General features: G+C 44.0%; 1 pseudogene; it reads left to right on the top strand.

Annotated features, from left to right (window-relative positions):
* Positions 1–372: 372 nt before the first annotated feature.
* Positions 373–1,183, top strand: LOC105716113 (ras-related protein Rab-5C-like; annotated as a pseudogene).
* The last annotated feature ends 19,834 nt before the right edge of the window (positions 1,184–21,017 follow it).

Genomic DNA, 21,017 nt, shown 5'->3' with positions numbered 1-21,017 from the left:
TTTCACCATATACAAGAAGTACCTTAAGATGGATCAAAGATTTAAACATAAGACCTCAAACTATAAGACTCCTAGGAAACACCATTCTGGACATAGCCTTTGGGAAAGAATTTATGACTAAGTTCTCAAAAACAATTGCAACAAAACAAAAAATTAACACATGGAAACTAAACTAAAAAGCTTCTGCACAGCAAAAGAAACATCAACAGATTAAACAGCCTACAGAATGGGAGAAAATATTGGCAAACTATGAATCTAACAAAGGTCTAATATCCATAATATATAAGTAAACTAAATCAACAAGCAAAAAACAATCCCATTTAAAAAATGTGAAAAAACATTGAACAGACACTTCTTGAAAGAAGACTTATAATGGGGTGGGGAGAGAAGCGGAGCCTGTCCAAGCTGCATCCCCAAGTACCAGCATAGCCCTGGAGCCACCTTGGAGATCCTCATCCCTACTAAGTGCCTCTTTGCATAGCACCAGTCCGCCCACATACTGTCTCTGGACCACTACAGCTGGACAGGCAATGGCGGGTCAGGGAGGTGCATGCAGCATGACCCAGTGGGCCAGTTGCTGGGAACAAGATCTGTCAATTTAAGCTGGTTCTGCTGGGGGAGTCTGCAGTGGGCAAATCCAGCCTGGTCCTCCGCTTTGTCAAGGGACAGTTTCATGAGTACCAGGAGAGCACAATCAGAGCGGCCTTCCTCACACAGACTGTCTGCTGGGATGACACAACAGTCAAGTTTGAAATTTGAGACACAGCTGGACAGGAGCAGTATCACAGCCTGGCCCCCATGTACTAAGGAGGGGGGCAGGCTGCCATTGTGGTCTATGGCATCACCAACACAGATACATTTGCATGGGCCAGAAACTGGGTGAAGGAGCTACAGAGGCAGACCAGCCCCAACATCCTCATTGCACTCGTGGGTAACAAAGAAGACCTGACCAGCAAGAGAGGCGTGGAATTCCAGGAAGCACAAGCCTATGCAGAGGACAGTAGTTTGCTGTTGATGTAGACATCAGCAGACTGCAACGAACATGAATGAAATTTTCATGACAATAGCTAAGAAGCTTCCCAAGTACGAGTCTCAGAATGCAGCTGGTGCTCCAGACCCAAATCAAGGTGTGGATCTCCAGGAGGACAACCCAGCCAGCCTGAGCCAGTGCTGCAGCAACTGAGCCCCCTTTGCCTGCCCACTGCCCCCACCTCCTTCACCTGAACGACTCGACTGGAATCCACTCTAACCAATCGCACTTAAGGACTCGGGCCACCACTGGGGAGGTGGGGAGGAGAGTGGGGGAGAGGTCCATCATGATTTCTCCATATAATTTTGATCATAGGCTGGAGTAAGTTATTTCACCTGCACCTTTCTGTACAAATACTAATTCAAAGTCTTAAGTCACTTTTTAAAAACATATATGATCTGCTCTTCCCACTTCCTCCCGTTTCTGCTGCTCTCCCATTTTCCCTTGCTGGGAGTAGCAACATGCTCCTGTCCCCCTACCCTTGTATATGGGGACAGTGGGGTCAGAGCAGCTACCCTTTCTTTCCCTCCTGTAGAACAGTGGACCCAGCAAGAGCATCCACATCCTCACATTGTTCAGAGTAGTCTTGGGTTTAGGTGGTGGGGCAAACCTCGGGAAGGGGCTTGGGAAGGGAGAGGCAGCTCTCCCCTCAACTGGCTGTCATCAGGCTGCAGCCCCATCTCTCTCACCCCCGCCCTCCCTGCTGGGAAGCCACAGCATTACCACAGCATTATTGTGACAGCCACAAACCCATTGCCCACAACCTCTCCACCCTCGGTCACCCCGACCTCTGGCTCTGAGCCCTGTTCTGAACAAATCACGATGATGAGTATTTGGAGGTGGGTGGGTAAGCAGGGGAGTGGGAGGGGACGGAACAAACTTTTTCTGTATTTTGTATTGTATGTTTTCTTCAATATGTAGCCAATTGGTATCTTGTCAATATAGTCAGCCGATCAATCAAAAAAGGAATAAAAAACACTTATAACAACAACCACTGCAGCCAACAAGCAAATAAAAAAAAAAGCTCAATGTAATCACTAATCATTAGGGAAATGCAAATCAAAACCACAATGGGATACCATCTCACACCATCAGAATAGCTATTATTGAAAAGCAAAAAAAATAACAGATGCTGGTGAGGCTGTGGAGAAAAGAGAATGCTCATCTACACGCTTCTGGTGGGAATATAAATTAGTTTGGCCACAGTGGAAAGCAGTTTGGAGATTCCTCAAAGAACTTAACATAGAGCTACAATTTGACCAAGCAATCTCATTATTGGGTGTATACCCAAAGGAATAGAAATTGTTCTGCCATAAAGACACGTGTGTGTATGTTCATCATAGCACTATTCACAACAGCAAAGACATGGAATCAACCCAGATGTCTATCAACAGTAGACTGGCTAAGGAAAATGTGGTACATATACCTCATGGAATACTATGCAGCCATAAAAAGAATGAGATCATGTCCTTTGCAACAACATGGATGGAGCTGAAGGTTATGATCCTAAGCAACTTAACACAGGAATGCTGCATGTTCTCATAAGTGGAAGCTGAACATTGATACACATGGACACAAAGAAGGGAACAATAGACACCAGGGCCTCCTTGAGAGTGGAGAGTGGGAGTTACCCGTTCGGTGTTATGCTGATTACTTGGGTGACAAAATTATCTGTACACCAAAACCCTGCAACACACAATTTACCCATGTAACAAATATGCACATGTATCCTTTGAACCTAAAATGAAAGTTGGAAAGTTTAAAAAAAGAAAAAAGGAGTACAAGGAAATGAAGGATACAGGATTCACTATTATTATTACCTAATAAGTGGGGAAGGAAGGGAAAATTAGTTGTGAGAAGTTACCATTCTATTGCATGTAAATTCATAGAGACAGAGTAGATTAGTGGCTACTAAGAGCAAAGGGAGGGGGAACAAGGAATGACTGATAATGTGTACAGGGTTTCTTGGGAGTGTGATGAAAATGTTCTGGAATTAAATAGCCGTGATGGTTGCACAACTTTGTTCATATATAAGCCCCACTGAATTGTGTACTTAAAAAGATGAATATTATGATATAAGAATTATATCTCAGGTTTTAAAAACAGGAAAATCTTATTATAAAACTACAGTAATTAATAAAGTGTGTTTTGGTTTCAAGATAGGTAAATAAATCAATAGAAAATTATAGAGTCCAGAAGTAGATTCACAGATATATGGCCAATTGATTTTCAGCAAAGGTAAATAAAAGATAGTCTTTTCAACAAATGATTCTGGAAAAACTGGATATATGTATGCAAAAAAAGAAAAAAAAAAAAAAAAAAAACTCTTTGACCCATACTTTGAACCATATACAAAATTTAACTCAAAATGGACCATAGACCTCAATGTAAAACATGAAATTATAAAAGTTCTAGAAGAAAACATATCAGAAAACCTTTATGATCTAGGGTTGGGCAAAGAATTCTTAGAAATAAAACCAAAAACATCTTCCCTTTTATTTAAAAAGAAATTTTCCAGAAAGTAAAGATAAATTGGACTTCATCAAAATTAAGAACCTCTCTTGAGGCCGGGAATGGTAGCTCACATCTGTAATCCCATCACTTTGGGAGGCTGAAGTGGGTTTATCATTTGAGCTCAGGAGTTTGAGACCAGCCTGGCCAACATAGTGAAACCCCGTCTCTACAAAAAAAAAAAGCCTGAACCCAGGAAGCGGAGGTTGCAGTGAGCCGAGATCGCGCCATTGCACTCCAGCCTGGGTAACAAGAGCGAAACTCCGTCTCAAAAAAAAAAAAAAATAGCTGGGCCTGTTGGCACATGCCTGTAATCCCAGCTTATTTGGGAGGCTCAGGAAAGAGACTCACTTGAACCCAGGAGGTGGAGGTTGCAGTAAGCCGAGATCATGCCACTGCACTCCAGCCTGGGCAACAAGAGTGAAACTCCGTCTCAACAAATAAAACTAAAACTAAGAACCTCTCCTTAAAATACATTTAAGAGTATGAAAAGACAAGTCATAAACTGGGAAAAAATACTTGTAAGTCACATTTCTGAAACAGGACTTTTATCCAGAATATAGGGGAGACCTCTCAATACTTTATAAAAATTATAAAAATAGCAATAATAATAATAATATACCATAATAATAAGTAAAGAAGGTGGTAGAAAACATTTGGAGATACTGGACATAGTTATGCCATAGATTGTGGTGATAATTTCACAAACATACTTACTTCAAGTTACATACATTAAATATGTACAGCTTTTTATATGTCAATCAGACCTCAAAAAAGTACTTTAAAAAATAATTCTGGGTGTTATCTCAAAACAGAAACCTCTACTGGAAGTAAACAAACAACCCAATAAAAAATAAGCAAAACCTGTCAGCAGACACTCAACCAAAGACAAGAAAAGGATGACAGAAAAGTACATGAAAAGAAGTTAAATTTCATTAGTCATTAGTGATTTAAAAAAATTTTTTTTGAAACAGAGTCTCATTCTTTTGCCCAGGCTGGAGTGCAATGGTGTGATCTTGGCTCACTGCAACCTCCACCTCCTGGGTTCATGTGATCCTTGTGCCTCAACCTCCCAAGTAGCTGGGATTATAGGCATGCACCACCACTCCTGGCTTTTTTTTTTTTTTTTTTTTGTATTTTTAGTAGAGGCAGGGTTTTTACCATGTTGGCTAGGCTGGTCTCAAACTCCTGACCTCAAGTGATCCACCCGCCTTGGCCTCCCAAAGTGCTGAGATTACAGGAATGAGCCACTGTGTCCTGTTGGGAAACGTAAATTAAAACCACAATGAAATGCCACTACTAACTTTAGTATGTCTAAAATAAAAAAGACTGATTGGGTCAGGTGTTGGTGATGAGGTGGAACAACTAACTCCCATACCCTGCTGCTGGGAATATAAAATGGTACAACCACTTTACAAAACAGTTTGGCAGTTTTCTAAAAAGTTAAGAGTACCCTACGATATAAACCAGTCATTCCACTGCTAGACACTTGCCCAAGAGCAATGAAGTCATATGTATATCCAAAGACTTGTACACATATATTTACGGTAGCTTTATTTGTAATGGCCACAAGCAGAAACGATGCAAATGTCCATCAACAGATGAATGGATAAACATATAGTAATATATACCTACAGTGGAATACTACTCAGCAATTAAAAAGAATGAACTATTGATAGACACAACACCACAGATGAATCTCAGAATAATTAAGCTGAGTGAAAGAATCCAACAAAAAGAGTACATGCTGCATGATATCATTTCTACAATATTCTAGAGAATGTGGACCATTTTATAAGCAGATCAGTGGTTGCCTGGGGATGGAGGTAAGGTGGAAGGCAAAAAACGAATTACGAAGGGGCACAAAGGGCTTCCTTAAACTAGATTCTTCCTTCCAAAGCTGGGACTGATATTCTGCCAGGAGAGAATCTACAGAAATAATCTGAATGAATTAAAACCAAATCTGATAGCAGGAGATAGTTTTCTGATGTAGATATACAATGAGAGTTTAGGCTGGAAATTACTTTAAATGGGTTTTTTTTTGGGGGGGGTGTCTTCAATCTCTGTGTAAATATCCACATGCTTATGCATTGTAAACCAAGTGTATATTCCTGTGTGTGAATTTGTAGAACTGATTTCTGCTTCAAGAGAAGCCATGTCGTTTATTCTATAAGGTTCCCTCCACCTGTAACCCTATAAATGTTTGTCAATAGAATATGCTAAAATTAATAGTGATAGAATCAATTTGGGAATATCTTCTGAGAAACCAATAAATTCATTTTTAACTGCCTTGGTTAAAGAGGATAAAGTATGATTGCCGAAGGGGTATCATACTTTATACCTCATGTTTATTTTTGGAAAGAAGAATGCACTTTAACAAACAGAGCTGCATGTGCAGATTCAAACAAGTCCATGAAATGGATACCCCTTCAGCAATCATACTTCCTGAAGGCTGTTCAAAGGCAGAGCTGAATAGGCTGTTGATCTCACTGCCAGTAGACTGAAGCTCGGATTCTGATCAGTTTTGAGAGGAGCAGGGCTGCTTCAAAAGAGCTAGGTGGGCTGGGCATGGGCTTATGCCTGTAATCTCAGCACTCTAGAAGGCTGAGGTGGGAGGATCAGGAGTTCAAGACTAGCCTGGCCAATATGGTGAAACCCCATCTCTACTAAAAATGCGCAAAAAAAAAAAAAAAAAAAAACCCAAAAACCAAAACCCAAAATTAGTTGGGCATGGTGGCAGGTACCTGTAATCCTAGCTACTTAGGAGGCTGAAGCGGGAGAATTACGTGAACCTGGGAAGTGGAGGTTGCAGTGAACCAAAATCGCACCACTGCACTCCAGTCTAGGTGAGATAGTGAGACTCTGTTTCAAAAAAAAAAGAAAAGAAAAGAAAGCTGTGTGAATACAGCCATACGTTTCAGATGAATCTGCAAAAATGGTGGGTCCCATATCAAAACCTACAGAAAAACTCACAGAGAAAAAATTTTAAGAATCCTTCCTGCTGATGTGCTCTCCTCACAAATAGACTTTTGCAAATGGAGTTTTAGGTTCTACCTTTTAAAAACTGTATGCGTGTAACAAAGTAGGCAGAAAAGTGAATGAGAAGAAAACAGGTGTACAAGGAATGGTCTGGGTATGCTCATTACCTTGAATGTGGTAATAATTCCATGGGTGTAAGCATATGTCAAAACTAACAGATTGTGTACTTCATTATCTGCAGTTTATTATATGCCAGACATACCTCCACAAAGCTGGTACATTTTGGCCTGTGTTCATAATTGGAAGCTGGATGATGGGTATATGGGAGTTCATTATCCTATTCTATGTGCTTAAACATGTATTTAAAATTTTTCCAGTTAAAAAGAAAAAATATCCCTAATTGTGATGGTTTCAAAATACGTTTACAGATTTGGTGGTATGCCTTCCTTACAGAGGTGAAGCCTAATTCTCTTCTCCCCTTGAGTGTGGGCTGTACTTAGTGATGGCTGCTAATGAACAGAAAGAGTGAAAGTAATGGTGTGTGATTCAGAGACTAGGTCATAAAAGGCAATGTAGCTTCCTCCTTGTCCTGTCCTTCTTGAATTACTCACTTTGAAAGAAGCCAACTACGGACACTCAAATAGCCCATATAGTAAGGAAATGCAGTCTCAGCTAACAGCCAGTGCAGAACACAGTCCTTCTGCCAATAGTCATGGGCATGAATTTAGAAATGAATTCTCCAGCACAGGCAAGCCTTCAGATTACAGTGCAGCCCCTACTGACATCTTGACTGCAACCCTATGAGGGACCTCAAGTTAGAATCACCCAGTTAAGTTATTCCAGAATTCTGAATCTGCAGGAACTATGAGATAATAAATATTCATTGTTTTAAGCCACTATGTTTTGGCATAATTTGTTACACAGCAATAGGTAACATACGCTAACATAAAAATTATTCAAAGGATAGGCAGAAAGATCATCCATATAAAACATGCTGGGACATTTTAACAAAGTCAAAAATTCTACTCAAGTACCAGCCTCTACAGTAGTATATCCTGGCTTCTCCAGCCCTTATTGCCGTCCCCTTTTATAAGCCACTGCAGCCCTTGCTGTCTGGCCTGTGCAGTTTGTCTACACTGCCCTGGACTGTGGCAAGGCACAATCTTGTCTCTTCAGAGTCAGTCTTGTAACCAAGACCAACCTTGTGTCTCAAAAGAGGCTTGAAGATTCCAAAGGCTGTCCCTTGCTTCCCTCATGACACATAACACAGGAAAAAATTATGGACTTCAGTACCCTTTTTCCCATTTTTTTAATTGTGATAAAATACACACACGTCAAATTACATTCTTATCCATTTTTAAGTGTACAGGTTAGTGGTATTTACTATGTTCATAATATTGTACAGTCATCACCAATATCTATCTCACAACTTTTCCATAAAATAGAAACCCTGTAGCCATTAAATGAAACTGCACCCCTACTTCCCCCAATCCCTGGCAACCACTGTTCTACCTTCTGTCTCTATGATTCTGATGACTCTAAGTACCTCATATTAGTGAGATCATACATATTGGTTTTTTTGTATGTGGCAAAATAAATACTTTTTGACAGACAGAACTCAAGGAATCCAAACAGTACCATTCTCTACCTCATTCAAATTAGGGAAAGATTAGAAGTTTCTCTTGAGAGTGCTATCTCACTCCAGAGAATTATGAACTCAAAAATAAACAAGCTTCAAAGGTAAGAGTCATTATCTCTGTTTTGCAGATGAAGAAACTGAGCCTCAGAGATGTGAAAGAACGTTCTCAGGTTCACATGCCTAGAAGTCAATAGTGCCAATGTTAGATGTCAGGTGTATCTTGAGTGGGTACCCCTATGTTCATGAGGAGTCCATACCAGGGCCCAGCCTCTATCCACCATAGAGGGAGGTGGAACCAACATGTTACAAAACAAGGGTCAGGCAGAATCCAATCCCAACTACCTTGAAGGCTAGTGATGCACTGTGACCTTGAGCAAGCACTTGTACATTTCTGGACTTTGGTTTCCTTGCCTCTAAAAGTAGGACAATAATAATACCCATTTCCTGACACCGTTGTGAGGATTAAATGAGATCGTGTGTATAAGAGGCATGTATGCGGCAATGTTTCCACACATGCATAAGTGCAGCGAGGGGGGCTGCTGCTGCTATTTATAGGACAGGTGGCCCTCTGTCTTGATGGATGGCAGGGCACGCCCCCAGGGTAACAGCCTGAGCAAAGGTGTGGAGGAAAGACTGGGAAAAACTTACTTAGCAAAAAACAAAGAAGTTTATCCTGTTCTACATGGGTAGGAGGTCAGCAGAGGTCAAAGAACTAGCCAGGGTCTCCCAGAGGCAGAAGGAACCTAGACCCTCTGTGACATGGCTATGCCCTTTTTCCTGTCCCATGCTGCCCCATGAGGGCCTCAGTCTTTTCTTAGAAAGAAGGAAGAAGTGGAAACAGGTTGGAGGGGAGTGGGACGCAGCTTTGGTCTGGTCGTACCAGTGGCTCAACTCCCCTCTGCTGCATGAGTCCCTGGGGCTGTGGAGTGTGTGGTGGCGGTGGGTTGGTGGGAGACAGCAGGAGAGATTTCAGGGAACATGGGATTCAGCTGGGGAACATGGAACAACTAGGGAAGATGAGATGGCCATCCAAGAAGAGACCTGCAGGCTGCTGAGGAAATGGCCGTCAGTGCTGGAGGTGCACACATACGCACTTAGACTACACGTGGATCCCCACCCCCACAGACATGGGTCCAAAGAGGCAGGGACATGTGCACAGAGGTGCAACAGACCTCAAAGCCTCACACAGGCTGAAATAGGTGCAGTCAGCACACAGGTGCACAGACACACCCGGAGCTGGAGTGCTACCTGCCAAGGGTAGGTTGGAGATTTTCTGGGCTGCTTTTTGAGATGCATGTTTTGATCAGTGCACAAAGGTGCCTGGCTTAGCCAAGTGAGGAGAATGGAGGATGAAGTTCACCCCACCACTATTTCCCAAGCTTTGTATCTTAATTTGGGGCTGTACCTGCTAAGAGGAAAAAATCTCTTGTTCTCTGTGCAAAAGCATCATTTGCTCATCAAGCCATTAGCCACAGGTCTGCATCTACCCAGTGGTACCTGTTTCTAATTTGCACAGATGCCCAATGGGCTAGTAATGGCCCTGCATCTGCCTTGTTCACACCAAATTCCCAGCAGTTAGCACCATGTCTGGTAGGTATTCAAGAAATATTTGCTGAATGAACTAAAGGTATATCTAGAGAGTGGACCAAAATACATACACAGAGATACCCACAACACACACACACACGGGGACCCTCATGAAATCAGGGCCAGAGGGGACCTGGGGAAGGGTGAGGGGTAAGGAGAGGTACAGGCAGAGGGGAGCTGAGTGCCAGAGCTGGGCGGATCCTGAGTATTCAGAGGAACAGGGGAGAGTGCTCAAGCCGCAAGGACACAGGAGCAACAGGAGCCAAGGCAGAGAGGCCCCAAAGTCCAGGAGGGGCACCAGGAACCATCCTTTGTGCACACGCCATGCTTTAACTCTGCAATCAACTTTTCATAGCTCATTTTACACTTGACAGAATAAGGGGCAGAGGAGAAATGACAAGCCCCAAGTCACACAGCCAGGGAGCAACAGCTCCTCTTGCTTGTGCCCAGTAAGAGTGTACAATTGTGCTAGGGACACCATGTGTGTCAGGCTACAGAGAACCTTGAATGCCAGACTAACACTTTTGCATTGGGGAATAATTTTGAAGCCCTGTGGACATTCCACTCACATTTCACGATACAATCGTGCTTCCAGATGCTTAGAGACTCAGACGCCTTATTTCCATTTAACAGACAATAAATCCTGGACTACTTTATAAAAAGCAGATGTTTCACACAGAGATGCTTGTGAGACATGAAGTGGGACACACAGACACACAGCAGACACACGGAGATGCCCAGAGAGCTGCATGGTTCAACAGAGTTTCCCCTGTAATCACGGAGAGACCTTCTCTTGCACCCTATAGCATAGACTCGTGTGCAGACATAGAGGCCCACAGACCAACCCACACACAACATAGCACGGGGCCCTTTGCTTTGAGGTTGGGATGGGTTGTCTGTCCTTCTGCCTCACGCTTTGGCACTGCAAGTGTCCATGAGAAGCCTAGACCAGCAGTCAGCAAGCCAGGTCCTTGGCCCTGAGCTCCCTTAGGCGAGTCAGAGCCCGTCTCTGCTACATGGTGTTCTTCAAGCATCCCTTGGGCTGAATTTCAAGTCTTTCTTCTTTGCCAAGTCCTTCTCCCATTTTGATATTATCTGAGCCTCTGAGCTCAGAGATGCTCATGCTGGGAAGCAGATCTCATCATCTCCATTGGCAGGGGATGAAGACAGGCCCTGGCCCAACCAAGGTCAAGTGACAAGCCAGAAGGCCTTCTCTTTCAAAGGCAGGGATTTCTCCCAGCCCCCTACTCTCCTTTTCCCCCATATCCCTTTCTCCCTAAGACTTGCAGAAACACCACAAAGACATGGGGGCTGAGTCTATGGAGGGTGGAGAATTCCCAGAGAAAGGAGCCAGACACAGAGGCCACTGCAGGAGCTGAGAAGAGCAGATGAGGCAGCTCAGGTACCTTCTCTGCACTCTTCGTGCCTTTCTACTCCTTCCTTTCCAGAGAATGACCCCACAGAAGCCCTAGACTTACATGCTTAGGATTGGGAGGGGCACTATGGAGACCAGACCCTCTTAGGTCTGAGCATTCTGGGGTACAAAAGTTGATTAGCACCCATGCACATCAGTTTGCGTAAGGCCAGGAGTGAGCTCAGTGTTGGCGATGCCACTGCAGGTGAGACTGAATTTAAATATAAAGGACTTTCTGTCTCAGAAGCTGAGATGCAATACTCTGTGGATCCAGGAAGAAGAGGCAGCAGACATGATTCTGAAATGTACTAGGACAGACCGGCTCAGGGGGTGGGGCCTATGGGTGTGATCCACTTCTCTGGCTCTCAAAACCTATTGGTAGAAATAGTTATAAGTAGCATTTGCACAACACATCCTTGTTTCCAAACTGCTGTCAGCTAGGGTTCATTCTTTTTTTCTTTGAGATAGGGGTCTTGCTCTCTTGCACAGGCTGGAGTACAGAAGTGCCATCACAGCTCACTCCAACCTTGAGCTCCTAGCCCAAGTGATCCTCCTGCCTCAGCCTCCCAACTAGCTGGGATCACAGGCATGCAACACCACACTCAGCTAATTTTAAATTTTTTTTCTGGAGACAGGGTCTCATTATGTTGCCTAGGCTGGACTTAAACTCCTGGACTCAAGCCATCCTCCCAAAGTGCTAGATTACAGGTGTGAGCTACTGTGCCCGGCCTATAGTTTATCTATTACCAAATTTATCTGGGAGGAAGACTGGTATAGCACACAAGAGCAGCGGCTCCCTAGGGTTAAACACTAACTCCATGCTGTGCTGTTTGACCTGAGGCAAGTCTTTTAATTCCTCTGAGCCGATTTTCTCATTTGTAGAATGGGGATAAACAATACTCCCTACTCCCTTACTTGAGGGTTGAAAGGAAGTTGGTAGCCTAGTACCTGGCACCCAAAGAGAGTTCAGTGTATGTTAGCTCTTTGTGTTAACTCATAGATTGATGCCCTACTTCCATCTACAGAAGAATAAAGTTGGCTACAAAATGGGCTTTAATCCTCCTAGCATCCCTGGGGGTGACCATCGCCTCCCCAGTGTACAGCTAAGGAACCTGAGTCTTGGAGAGATGCGGTGCCTTGTCCTAACCACACAGGGCAAACCAGGACCCCTGCCCAGCCTCTGACTTCAAGTCCTGGGCTCTTTCCCTGACTTGTAATAAATGCCACTGTCTTGTCATGTAGTCACTGGTGCAGCCCTGGAGTGGGGATGCCTGGAAGAAAGGCGGGAGGAGGTCAGAACCCCTTAGCTTCAAGAGGACTGGGTGCTGCGTGGCTGTCTCTATACTCAAGTGGCATGGTATGTGATGTCTTGTCTGAGGAAGACTTTTTAAAAATTTTAAACCTTAATACTGATTTCAGGTATGTAGATAGATAGACAGATAGATTTAAAAAATCAGATAGTGATTGAAAAGGGAGAGGGTTGAGTGGAAAGGGGTATGCGGGACATTTTGGGGAGATGAACTAGTCTATAACTTGGATAACAGTTGCACCCAAATTGTCAAACATTATCAAGTTGATATGTACATTTTATTCTATCAAATGATATCATTTTGATATAATACCAATTATATAGAAAAAAATAGGCCAGATGTAGTAGCACACATCTATAATCCCAGCACTTTGGGAGAGCGAGGTAGGCAGATCGCTTGAGTTCAGGAGTTTGAAACCAGCCTGGACAACATGGTGAAACCCCACCTCTACAAAAAATACAAAAACTTTTCTGGGTATGATGGTGTGTGTGTGTAGTCCCAGCTACTCAGCAGGCTGAGGTTAGAGGATCAGCTAAGCCCAGGAGATCGAGGCTGCAGTGAGCCGTGATTGCACATTCCAGCCTGAGAGACATAATAAATAAGAAAAGCAAAAAATAAGTTTAAGCCTGTCGTTTTCAGCTCAATAGGGGGCTGAACTCCCTCTGCAGCTCTGTGTATGACAGTCTTGGGGGCTTGTAGGAACCGTGAATGGAGGCTGCATCTGCATCTGCTGTCAGGAATGTGCACCCTTACACACACAAGCACACACACATGCACATACACAAAGCCAGATGGAGGGAAAGAGTCAGGGCAGAGGAGCTGGAGGACCCTAGCACCTGAGCCCCATGGTATATTTGCATCTCCAGTTTACCCATAGAGCTGGGCACTATGGAGGGCCCCAGCAGAATGTGAGGTGGGGGCAAGAGTAGAGAGGAATGTGCCCTGCGCTGCAGCTGGAGTGAACTGGCCGTCACCCCAACTTCACTGTCCTGGGCCATGTTCCGGGACTCCCCCTCCTGGGAGCCCTCCAGAAACCCTGCTGGGCTGAATTGGCTCTCTGTCTAGGACCAGGGCATTCATCCACGAATTGAGATGCTGGAGCTGAGTCAGAGGACGGGCAAACTTCAAGGACGTGAGGGAGAGCACGCTGGAGCTGTCCACGCCTCCCACCCCACCCAGTCCACAGCAGCAGCCCTGTCACATCCCAGGATACCCTGGCAGACCCTCCACACAGAGCCCTGACCACACAGGTTCCTGGGTGGCCCACGCTGCTCCCCACGGCCAGGTGGCCACTGGGACAGAGACAGGACCCTGGGCCTGACTGAGAAGCAGCTGGTGCAGGGCGAGATAGGGGTGGAGGGGGCAGTATTTGAGCTCCCAGCATTTAAAAATCTGTTCTTAGTGTTAAAAAAATTTATAAGATGCATCTAAGAGAAAAGAAAATTGATTTTGGGACCATCTGTTATGCTGATTTATCCAGATCATTTATTCGTCTGTTTATCTAACAAAATATCGAACCGCAAGTGTATTATGCAGGGCTCTGTATTAGGTAATTGGACTTATATAAAGATACATAAAAATCTCCCTTCCATGGTGTGTACAGCCCAGTTAATGAGACAGACCAGCAACAACTCACAACAATAACAGAAAGAAGAGGCCCAGTGCAGTGGCTCACACCTGTAATCCCAGCACTTAGGGAGGCTGAGACGGGTGGATCACATGAGGTCAGGAGTTCGAGACCAACCTGACCAACATGGTAGAACCCCATCTCTACTAAAAATGCAAACATTAGCCTGGCATGTTGGCAGGCGCCTGTAATCCCAGCTACCTGAGAGGCTGAAGCAGGAGAATCTCCTGAATGAAGGTGAAGGTTGTAGTGAGCTGAGATCAAGCCACTACACTCCAGCCTGGGCAACAGAGTGAGACTGTATCTCAATAATAATAATAATAATAATAATAATAGAAAGAAGGAAATCAGTGCTAACAAAAGTTTATAAGCACTAGTAACACAGGCCCAGGAAAGGGGTTTATTCTAGCTGGAGGGGTTTAAGGAAAGCATCCTAGGAGGGAACGGGAAGGAGGGGTAGCATTTATTTGAGCATGAAAGCTAAGCGTACCTGATGAGGGAATGGCATAAGCAAAGCCCATGTGGGCTCAGCAGCTGGACCTCTGGAGACAGTGCCTTGGAGCCTGACTGTTGAGCAGGGTAGACCGGGCCTTGGAACACTTGCCCATACACCCCAGAACAAGAAGACCAGCTTCAGAAACCAAGCGACCCCACCACCTCCTAGCTCTCAGTTGATTGGATCAGCCTGGGTACCTGCTCTGTTTCCCTTCATGGCCTGGCAAGAACATTCTGCCCAAAGGAATATTGGCACTAATTGGATCGGTAGATCCTTTCCCTGGGGGATTGTGAGTGGTGGGATAGAAGACAGGCGGTTGGCTGGTGTTGAGAGAAGGAAAAAAGCAAAGAGAGGAGCAGAGAGCTGTGTGTCCTTGTGTGAGAGTGGAGCACAGAGCTGAGGAGGTAACAGAGTAGCCCCACCTCTGAGACCTGCATCTGTACCCCGGGCTCCACAAGCCCTGACCCTGCTCTTCTCTTTGTTCTTTCTTGGTTTCCTGACCTTTGTCTAGCCACAGTTTTGACTAGATCCAGCCACATGCTTGACTTCCCTGTGCTTCCTTGCCTGGCCTCTCCAACCCACTGCAGAAAGCCAATTGGGCTTTGCAGTTAGCTCCGTAAGGAACCAGCACCTTGAAGGGCAGGCTGGGAGCTGGAGTTCTAGTTCATGACCAGAGTAATATGTGGAAAGTATTACACTGAGCCATTTAGGGAGGTCCCTCTGGCAGTGGAATGGAGAAGGGGATAGAGCAGGGCCAGGCTGGGGGCAGGACAGTGGTCAGGAGCTCCCGGGCCCCAGAGGAGCAGATCTGAAGGGGAATTGGGACAGTAGCTGTGGGTGTGTCACATAAGAGGAAACCACATAGCCAATAAACAGGAGGATAGGTGCTTCACAGGCCCAGTTCTAATATCTGTGGGGCTCAGAGCCCCTAAGTCTAGTGATAGCTTAGTTAACATCTCAATATTTCAAAATTATTGAGTTAACAATTACTAAGTAAAATATATTCTATCCTTCTAATTTTGCACATACACATTCATCGTGACCTGGGTTCCCGGGAGTTCCATGGCTGAATGTGGTGGTTCAGGAAGAGCAGGCCCCCAACCTCCATCCCACCTGCCTGTACTTCCTGCCCCCAGCAACCTCCTGCCCTGCAGAGGACCTCACCCTCATGCTAGGGGACACTCCAGCTTACATGTCCAAGCTCCACCCTCCCCGCAGCAAACTACTGCCCCGTGGCTGCCCTGGAAAGTGGAGATGATGGGGATGCTTGGTACCATTCACCCTAGGAAACAGGCCTGGGGGAGCAGCACATGCAGGCCCTGGAACCTGGTTTGGGAACATGTGGGCAAGGAATTCCAGAGTCCTGAGCACCAGCTCCATTCCTGACTAACTGGATAACTCAACCTCTGTGAGCCTAAGTTTGGTCAACTCTAAAGACTGCATAAAATGTCTTCTACTGGGTTACAATATTATGAGGTAACAACATTACATAACTCTAGTCCAGATGTTAGTCCAATACATTTAACTGGGCTGTGTGCTAACCTGACAGTTTGGCCCAGGCTGCGGGATGTCACCAAGTATAAGTGACAAGCTGAGGCGGGGCTGGGCTCCAGGGGAATCCTCCTGCAGCCCCTAGGGAAGGGGAGGAAGCAGCTAACCAGCACCAGCCACAGCCCCAGGGCCAGGTGGGCAGGAGCCTTGGCTGTGTCCCCTGGGTCTCCTCTGGCCTCAGAGCAATCCTTGCCTTGGCAGGGAGGCCTGCCTGGGCACTCGGAGCTCTGGCACCACCCTGAGTTGGGTAACAGGATTCCTGCCCCACAACCGTGTCTGCCCACTGGGCTGGCTTGCAGCTTGGGGAGGCTGGTGTGTGTGCCAGAAGCAGGGAGACCTATTTTTGCTCCAGTCACAGGCCCATGGCCAGAAAAAAAGTTAAATAAAGATGACTTTGTTTTTTTTTTTTGGTATATAGAGTGCAACTCATTTACTTTTTAACAGACAAGGTTAAAGGATCTCTTCAGTAAAAACAATGAATGCAGGTCTACAATGAAACCAGCAAAATGGAGAACAAGAAGGGAGGAAAAGGAGAGGGAGTGAGGGGGAGGGAGAGAAAGTGAGGGAGAGCTGGAGGGAGAAAGACAGGTGGATAGAGACAGGAACAACAGGAGCGAGAAGGAAAATCCAATACCAAAAACATCAATACCCTTAAGGGGCAATGAGAAAGAGACAGATACCAAGAGAGACGGATGGAGAAAGAACAAAGACTCAGTGGGGTTTTCGGAGTGCAGCAAAGGAGGTGGTGAGGTGACTAGTACTCGGATGTGACGTCATCCTGGTTAACCATTATGCAAGCTCTTCAATTGTTCCACCCTAGGAACCCACAGAGGATCCATTCTCAGTGAACTAACACAAGCAGTCCACAGCAGAGGAAGCTATTCCATTACCCTAAGTGTGTCTCAAGCCAAGGGGGCACATTTACCTAGAACATCCCTGTCATGTTTTTGAACTGGGGCAGGGGAAGGGTTAACCTGCAGCAAACTCTGGTAGACAGCATCCATCCTGTCTTGTGGGGAGGATAATCAGAGAAGGAAAGAAATCCCTTCCTAATAGCTTTTCAGAACAGCAGGGGTCCAGCCCCAGCCAGGGCAGGCTGCACAACCGGGCCCAGTGAACTTGCACCAATTGTTTCATAAGATGAGATTTGAGAAGCTCCAGGGAAACAGCCCTACCCCAAAATATCTTCCCTACTGCCTGTCAGGACTTTGACCTCCACCTCAAGGTAACAGTCTCAGTTGAGGCAGGAGCCAGGAAGCCCAGCAGCGAGTCCCCAGCAGAGCTCTATGCCTGGATTCCCCATCTTAAGTGGGGATAACATTCCTTTCCTGCTCATTTCCCAGGGTGGTTATGAGAACCAATTTGTCAATGGATATGCAAGATGGTGGATTGAGTTTGAATCCTGGCTCTGCTGTAACTGGCCAGGTGGTGATTCAGGCCCTTTGTTCTGCCACCTATAATAAGAAAAAAACAGGGTTGTTGTGCTAATGAAGAAAAGTAATGTTTGTAATCATCTGGTACCAGTTGGTGGCCATAGAAAGTTAAAGGTATTGGCCAGGCACGGTGGCTAACACTCATAATTCCAGCACTTTGGGAGGCCCAGGCAGGAGGATCACTGGAGCCCAGGAGTTTGAGACCAGCCTGGGAAATGTGATGAGATGCTGTCTCTAAAAAAAAAGAAATAAAGAAAAAGCCAGGTGTGGTGGCACACCTGTGGGTCCACCTATTCTGGAGGTTGAGGTGCAAGGATTGCTTGAGCCTGGGAGGTCAAGGCTGCAGTGAGCTGTGATCATAGCACTGTACTCTAACTTGGATAAAAGAGTAGGATCCTGGATCAAAAAAAAGAAAAAAAAAAAGTATTTAGGTACTTTCCATAATGTGAGCTATAAATCTTAAAAAAAATTGATATTTCTGTATATAGAGAACCATGTTGCCCTCTAGACCCAAATGCATCTATTCCAGAGGGAAGCACACCTAACTTGTTGTTAACATCATTTTCAAATATTTTCCAATAAGATAGGTAGCTGAGAGCAAGTTTCTGATAGTCTGCTGTCTCACAGCAGACGTAAGACTTGATAAAGAGAGGGGTGAGAAACTGGTCCAAAGCTGGGGCACTGCCTGGGTTCCACCCAGAGATCAATCAGTTCTCTGCCTGGTAAATTCTCACATGTTCCTGAAGACTTGATGGAGGTGTCACTTGTCAGTGATGTCTCCTCTAATCACTGACTGTGACTCCTTTGAGTCCCACCAGTCTTTGTAATTTCTACTGCATTTCTCACATCTTACTGTAATTGCCTCTCCTATGAAACTGTGAGTTATTTGAGAACAGGGACTCCACATACTCAATTCTGCCTCACCAGCCCCTGCTTGGCCCATAAAGGCACTCAAGGTTTATTGAATAAATGCCCAGGCTTTCCTCTCTACTGGGGGGACCAGAAAACAGAAATATTTAATCTCTGAGAGGATCCTCCTAGCTATCAACATAAAAGTGCTCTCACTTGCATGCTTTTTCAGATTACAGATTTATATACCTGTTGCCCCATTTGCTCTTTACAGTGGTCCCACAGGGTAGATAGTGGAGGTACTGCATCACGTATGACAGCTGAAAAGAACTAAGAGAGGCCAGAGGATTTGCTCAAGGTCACCCAGCTACTGATTAGCTGAGCCAGGACTGGCACCCAGGTGTCTTGGATTCCAGTCCAAGACAAATCTGCTGAAGGCTTGTCGGGTCACAAAAGTACAGGCCAGCTGGGGAATATTATTTTCTAGGTTTTTTCTTTAAGCCAAAGAATTATATAACTTTTAAAGAAAGCTTGTTCAGAAAAAAAAAAAAAAAAAAGCTCAATAGGCAAAACATACAAAACACATTACAACTGAACATTATGTATTTTATAAGTTCAAATTTTTTACATTTAATCATGATAGAGTTGATCAATGAGAACAGCAATGCTGTTGTAAATCACATAGAAACATGTGAAGTCCAGATTTGCATGACCTCTGCAGCGAAGTGGTCATGAATGAAAAAATACATTCATTATGCAATGTATTTTTATTTGGAATCATATTCATTATTTGGTTTTACAGCTTGCATTAGGAACAGTAGCTAAGAACTTTCTATTGACCATCAAGCAGGTGCCAGATAATTACAAATATGACTTATCTCCATTTGTCACACATGTAGACTCATAACTATAAATATTAACATTTTTTCCCAAATTAAGATATCTTGTCCCCTCTTCAATAAGAGCACATTCAGAACAGCCACTCTTCTTAATGACGCACATAGTATTATAGTATTCCATGGGAAGAACGTATTGTCTGTTTAGCAAGTTCTGTACTGAGAGACATTTGTATTATTTTCCATTGACTATCTTCAAACATACTGCATACTTGCATAAGTTTATCTGTAGGGTAAAACCCCAGAAGGGGGGTTACTCAGTCAAAGAGCAGGTGCATGATACATTTTCATAGATATTCCAAGTTAGCCTTCAGAGAAGTCTTTCCCAATTTACACTCTCATATACTGTGTATGAGGCTGCCATTTTGTCCTCACCATTGCCAATGAGGAGTACATTTTCTTTATTTGATGCCAATATGTTACAAAATATCATCATGATATCACTTTAATTGGCATTTCTTTCATTGTGAATGAGATGGAATATTTTTTCAGGGGCTATTCACAATTATATATCTATTTTCTGTGATGTCTATTTGTATTACTTGCCTATTTTTCTCTTTGAATATTAAGGGGGTTTCCACAGTGACTAATGATCTGCATGTTGTCACGTTTAATGAACAATTCTCTGTTCTTATCTTCCTTCAGTATTCAGCAGTGTTCAACACAATTGGCTACTCCCTGCTTTTCCATTATTTTTCTCAAGTTTAATAGTTTTTATTAGTTTATTTTGATGAAAATTTATATGAACAGAGTTTAAAGAATAGACCAGTTTTACAAGGTTTATTAAGAAAATTAGCATGAATTTTGCCATACCCCTCGCTAATTCCTGCTCCTCAAAGGCAACCAATGTCAGCAACCATAGTTGATTCATTTGGTATTGACTTCCACATCTCTGAATAACATGGTTATATCACTATTTACTGATTTTTCAGTTCAAGATATTACCTATTGATTTTCCACTATAGAAAATGAAGATTTAGCTGTCTTTTAATCTCTGGCCTGCACTGCCACATACATGTACACTTTTCATTCCTCTGTCCTCTCAATATAATTATATTATGATTTCACTAGATCAGTATTCTGTGTTCACATTTTTATGACTTTGTAAATGCCAGTTCCAGTGGAGACATATAGTAAACCTTTCCTGCACAGTCTATTGTTTTGTCTGGAATTAATGCTGATTTTTCCATTGTCTTCCTTTTTGAAGAACTTATCACTAAGTTCAGACTTATCACCAAGTTCACTATTTGAAGTAGTTCAACTTCAAACTCTTCCCCATTTGTGTATATCTCTCAATGTGTTCAAACACATTAAAGGTTCTATCAATTTAACCTTGAAACAATCTCCTGAATCTTCTGCCCTTTTAAAGTCTGTTCTGTTTGCCCTCTGGACTTGGCACGTAGCTTTTATCTTGGGAAATCCTTTCTTCATCATTCTGGGGATTTCCTTCTCCTCTTCCTTGTATTGAATCCCTTGTTTCCTGGATCCTCTGTTTTCCCAAGATTTCTGAGAAAGGGTGTGTGGGAGATAGTTTTTTTAACTTGCATATCTAAAAATGTCTTTATTCTACACTAAAACTTAATGGATAGTTTGTCTTGGGTATTAAATGATAGGTTTAAAATAATTTTTTCTCAGAATTTTAAAGATATTGCTTTATGAAATTATGTCTTCATTTACTCTGTTTGACATTATATA

This window comes from Aotus nancymaae, unplaced genomic scaffold (assembly GCF_030222135.1).
Source record: "Aotus nancymaae isolate 86718 unplaced genomic scaffold, 86718_ANA_hifiasm-v0.15.2.pri h1tg000057l, whole genome shotgun sequence".
Lineage (NCBI taxonomy): Eukaryota > Metazoa > Chordata > Mammalia > Primates > Aotidae > Aotus > Aotus nancymaae.
This window is presented reverse-complemented; position numbering and strand designations above follow the sequence as displayed.